Below are 6051 nucleotides of genomic sequence, written 5' to 3' on the forward strand. Positions count from 1 at the left end.
GCAAGCTTCTGTGTCTGCAAAAATGGACTTCAAATATGTGAGGATTTCTGGTGAGATTTCAGAAATTCGGTGGAACATGAATTCCTGTGATTCTTCAGTTCCCTGCGTAGTTTGTTGTCCCTCCCCTCCAATTAGCAGAAACCTCAATCAACAATACAGAAGTTACACAAATTTGCTGGCCTGCAACACATGGCAGGATCCCATTTTCCTGTTTTCAAACTTTTAGAACACACACAGCCCTGGTGGCGCATGATCCTGTTTGAGGTGTGGGGCAGGGAACTTCCAAGGCCAACTTCCAACAGGCCAGCTTTGGCAAGCGAGGCCCCTCTCCACCCTTCCATGTTCAAGGTTCCCTAACAAACTTGGGAAGCTGCTGTGTGGGCCTGTCTGGAGGAAAACAAACTCTGGTCTCAGATGGAAGATGACGGCGCTTAGTGTGGGGAGATGCCCGATGCAAAGAGCAAGGGCTGTGGCTGGCTCTCATTAGCGTGTCGAGACAGAGCCTCAATAGGAACCATCTGGACCTCTGTGGCTCTGAGATGTCCGAGGAACGCAGGCGGAGAATGACGATGTGCAGCACGTTAGAAAATGACGGGGATGCCTCAGGCAGCCAACAACATGTGGTGAAACGAGCATCAGTCTTCGATAAGATAATCTACCCCTATGCCTGTCAATGAGGTTTCTTTTTGCAACAGGGCCAGCTGAAGAGCAGGCATGGACTTGGATCCTGACCCCTCTCATTTGTGGCATTCCCCACCTGTCCTTGTGGCTGTGAGGATCATTCCCGGTGGATTGTGGGTAAGGTTTTCCCTTCCTTCTCAAGTGTTGGGCTTGGCTGCAACGGCAGACAATGTGGTCAAACCAGCAGAGTCACTCTTGGAGAAACCCAAAGTGCGGAGAAACGGAGATCGTCTGGACTGGACAATTGAGGCATCGAGTCGAGCGGCCGGGGAGAATTTATGGCCTGGAACTATGAACCTCAAAGGCGCAATCTGCTGTGTCCTCAAAACCTCTTCCCTTCCTCTGTGGGCATTGCAACCCAAGGCAGGGTTTCTGCCCTTCCATATGACTTCACCGCACTCGTTCCCTGAACTTTCCTCTCTCCCATCGGCAAAGCCAGCAATATTTATAGCTCCTGTTTTTCCATTTCCCCTCTTGTTCTGAGAAACTACCAAGGGATTTGGGAAGGGCCAAAGCTCAGCGGTGGAGCATGTGTTCGGACTGCAGGAAGTCCCTGATCCGGCCTCCAAAATCTCCCATTAAAAGGATTCTTAAGTAGCAGCGCATCGAAATTTATAAAATCATGCAGTGCTTCTCCCTCACAATGCTGTCACTTGAGGCTCAGGTGGCCTCAGTGCCTTCCATCAGCTTCGGCTGGTGGCCCAGCCGCACCCCTATCTGGACAGGGATAGCATAACTACTGTTGTCTATGATTTCATAACCTCAAGGTTAGATTATTTCAATGCATTGTACATAGGGCTGCCTCTGAAGACGCTGCGGAAACTTCAGCCAGTGCAGAATTCAGGTTGCTCACCAGGGCAAAAGGGTTTGAGCATATTACACCAATCTTGGCCCGAATGCACTGGCTGCCTGTTAGTTTCTGGGCCTAATTCAAAGTACTGGTTTTGACCTATGAAGCTTTAAACTGCTCTTTACATATGAACCTACCCGGTGAGGTCCAGAGGCTGGCAATACAAGAACAGGGCCTTTTCTGCAGTGGCTCCCCAACTGTGGAATTCTCTCCCCAGGGAGCTTCGCCTGGTGCCTTCATTATGCACCTTTAGGCACCAGGTGAAAAGGTTCCTCTTCTGCCAGGCCTTGGCTTGATTGACATGCCCTTTTTAAATGGGGAGGGGATTACTGGGTTGTTGTTTTATTTTTATTATGTATTTTTTATTTTTATATTCAGATTTTATGTTATAACTGCCCTGAGACCTGTTGGTATAGGACAGTATACAAATATTAGTATTACTATTATTAATAAGTATTGTTGCTGTATGTCAGCCTTCGTTAACCTAGTGCCTTCTAGTTGATTTGATGGGGGGAGTGTTGTGGTCCAAAACAAATTATTGGCATCGTCTGCAGCATCAGAGGGAAATATTGCTGGGAATTGGATGCCAAAACCACGGTGACAAAGAAACCTGTGCCCATCTAGTCTAGAACAGACTTTCTATGTTTGTTTCTCCCCCCAAAATGAATGGCGGTGTTCGCATCCCTGCTGGAGCCTTATTAGATCCAATTTCGGTGGCTTTTGAGCCTAGGCATTATTTTGCTTCCCATCGTTCGTTTCTCCTCCCCTCCCTCCTTTTTGTTTTCCTGCCTCTGGCATCGGGTGGCTTGGCAGCGGCACGGCCAAATAAATGTGCCGTAATGGAAGGGAGACAGCTGTGCCCGCAATTACCTTCTCTGTCTGTATCTGTGACTTCATGGCTGTAAACAACCTTCGCCACCATATAAATGGCTAAATTAAAAACACATTCGAGGCCCCGGAACAAAACACACCTTGTGGTTGCAAATCGAGTCGAGTCGAGATGGAGGATGGTGCTCATTTTCAAAGCAGATGTTTTTAGCAGAAAGGAAATAATTTTTTAAAAGATATATATATATATATATATATATTGCCCCCAAGTGAAGATGTTCTGTCCCAAGTCCCTCTCTCTCTCTCATTTTCTCTCTGTGTTTGTGTGTGTGTGTATCACAGTCACATATACACATAGGGCCGTTCACAGGAATTGGATGAGACCCGAACCAAATAGGGTCAATGTGAGAGGATTCTGGGATTGCTTGAGTCAGGGTGAGACAGCCCCAGATCTCTGCAGGATGGCTTAGGTGTTCCTGGTCAATCTGGGGCTGTCAGAGCATGGGGTGATATTATTATTATTATTATTATTATTATTATTATTATTATTATTATTATTATAGAATCATAGAATCATAGAGTTGGAAGAGACCACAAGGGCCATCGAGTCCAACCCCCTGCCAAGCAGGAAACACCACCAGAGCACTCCTGACATATGGTTGTCAAGCCTCTGCTTAAAGACCTCCAAAGAAGGAGACTCCACCACACTCCTTGGCAGCAAATTCCACTCTCGAACAGCTCTTACTGTCAGGAAGTTCTTCCTAATGTTTAGGTGGAATCTTCTTTCTTGTAGTTTGGATCCATTGCTCCGTGTCCGCTTCTCTGGAGCAGCAGAAAACAATCTTTCTCCCTCCTCTATGTGACATCCTTTTATATATTTGAACATGGCTATCATATCACCCCTTAACCTCCTCTTCTCCAGGCTAAACATGCCCAGCTCCCTTAGCCGTTCCTTATTATTATTATTTATAAACTGCCCTATACCTGCAGGTCTCAGGATGGTTAGAACATAAAATCACAATAGGTAAAAGGTAAAGGGACCCCTGACCATTAGGTCCAATCGTGGCCGACTCTGGGTTTGCGGCGCTCATCTCGCTTTACTGGCTGAGGGAGCCGGCGTACAGCTTCCGGGTCATGTGGCCAGCATGACTAAGCCGCTTCTGGCGAACCAGAGCAGCGCATGGAAATGCCATTTACCTTCCTGCCGAAGTGGTACCTATTTATCTACTTGCACTTTGACGTGCTTTTGAACTGCTAGGTTGGCAGGAGCAGGGACTGAGCAACAGGAGCTCACCCGTCGCGGGGATTTGAACCGCGACCTTCGGCAAGCCCTAGGCTCTGTGGTTTAGACCACAGCACCACCCACGTCCCTTCACTACATTACTAGCATGTCACAAATGGGGAGGGGTATCCAAGGGTTACACAAGTTCAACATTAGGTCACTTTATCAAACACCTCTTAAGTACCTGTCACCGAAAGAACAATAAAACTCCTTAAATATCCTTGCTCTCAAGACTTGTCTGGAGATGGGCTTTCAGAACACCTGACTTGCTCAACTGCCTCTGCGGATGTCTAGTGTTGCCCCCCTGGTCACTCCCTGGGTGGGGGGCCGTGGATGTGCTCTCATGCTTGGGGAATTAGAACAGGATGCCCTGTTCCTGCTGCCTACGTGACTTCCTGCTTCCTGGTTCATGGAGGGAGGGGGAGCCCAAATTCACCTTTCTTTAAGGGTTAAAATGGCGTTGGAATGAGGATAGTCGGTTAAAGTATGGATTTCACACAAATTTATAAAGCTAGGTATCTTCCCAAAGCTATGGTTTTCCCAGTAGTGATGTATGGAAGTGAGAGCTGGACCATAAAGAAGGCTGATTGCAAAGAATTGATGCTTTTGAATTCTGGTGCTGGAGGAGACTCTTGAGAGTCCCATGGACTGCAAGAAGATCAAACCTCTCCATTCTGAAGGAAATCAGCCCTGAGTGCTCACTGGAAGGACAGATCCTGAAGCTGAGGCTCCAAGACTTTGGCCACCTCATGAGAAGAGAAGACTCCCTGGAAAAGACCCTGATGTTGGGAAAGATGGAGGGCACAATAAGGAGGGGACGACAGAGGAGGAGACAGTTGGACAGTATTCTCGAAGCTACGAACATGAGTTTGACCAAACTGCGGGAGGCAGTGGAAGACAGAAGTGCCTGGCGTGCTCTGGTCCATGGGGTCATGAAGAGTCGGACATGACTAAACGGCTAAACAACAACAATCTTCCCTGAGCTGTCAAGTCGAAAGTATACATCCAGGCATAATATCTGTAACATTGTAACAACTTTAAGATGTGCCCCCCCCGTCATTTCCGTAAGAGTTTAAACGAAAAGTTTTTAGCAGGTGGCCTTCCTAATATCAATGGGCAGGGAGTTCCAAAGGGTAGCTGCTGCCACACTGAAGGATCAATTCCTTGCAAGTGCGGAATGCAACTTGCAAAAGGCATTTACAGGCCTGCTGTGCCTATTTATGCCCTGGAACTCTCTTTTAGCCTCTTCTTAACTACACAGCGATGGGATATTCCCAGCTGCCTTTCACTCGGCTATCTCTAATGTTCTTACCCGATCCGAAATCGTCGATTTGTGTGTTGCTTATTGTGCAGGAAATGAAGCCGTTCCACCAACTGGTCCTGCTAACTGGAATTCAGAACCTGGATTGACTCAGCTGAACCCACTGACCCAGTTTGCTTTCTTAGCCCCAACTAGCAGGAAATTTGCAAGATCCCATGCCTTTGGGTTATGGGTGGAAAGTCACTTAAGGGACATTTTTGCAGGAGCCTCTGCCTGAGAGGTTTCTTGAGAGCCTGGTGAAAAAAGTCATGGGGAGTTGATCCTCCGGCAAGGACAGGTGGGGAAGATTTCTGAGCTCAGACGCCTTTCTCCCAGGGAGATCACCCTCACGACACAAAAACCAAGAGTGTTTCCCGCAAGTGTGTCGGTACGTTTCTCCCCCCGGGCTCCCTGTCTGGTTTCATTGTAATAGGGTTTTAATTGGACCGTTTCATGTGCCATTTTATATTACTCTCCAGGCCCGTTTGAAAATGATTTCCAAGCCGACTCTGGAGGACTGGTTAATGTCTGCCTCGCTCCAGCTGGGGAAAGATCGTAAAAGATGGCAAGGAGAGAACAGTGCCCTTGGAGGAAGCGTGTGGTGGCCAGCTGTTTTTCTCCCTTTCTGATAACACTACAGTGGTACCTTGGTTCTCAAACTTAATCCATTCCGGAAATCCATTCCAAAACCAAAGCGTTCCAAAACCAAGGCACGCTTTCCCATAGAAAATAATGCAAAATGGATTAATCCGTGCCAGATTTTTTTTAAAAAAAGCCCTAAAACAGCAATTTAACATGAATTTTACTATCTAACGAGACCAAAATGAAAGCAATAAGCAATGTACTGCAGTCACACAATCAATCAATAGCTGAACTGGGTTCCACACAGTCCCAAAAATAAAAAAACTAAAGAGTCACAAACAAAAATGCAAAATAAATAGCCAAAACAGACAGACCTCAGCATAACACTCAAAACGGAAGTGTGGCACTCAGATTGGAAGTGTAACACTCAAAACGGAGCACGTTCGGCTTCCGAAAAAAGTTCATAGATCGGAACACTTACTTCTGGGTTTGCAGTGTTTGGGTTCCAAGTTATTTTAGCACCAAGGC

The sequence above is a fragment of the Podarcis raffonei genome, chromosome 12, assembly GCF_027172205.1.
Source record: "Podarcis raffonei isolate rPodRaf1 chromosome 12, rPodRaf1.pri, whole genome shotgun sequence".
Taxonomy (NCBI): Eukaryota; Metazoa; Chordata; class Lepidosauria; order Squamata; family Lacertidae; genus Podarcis; species Podarcis raffonei.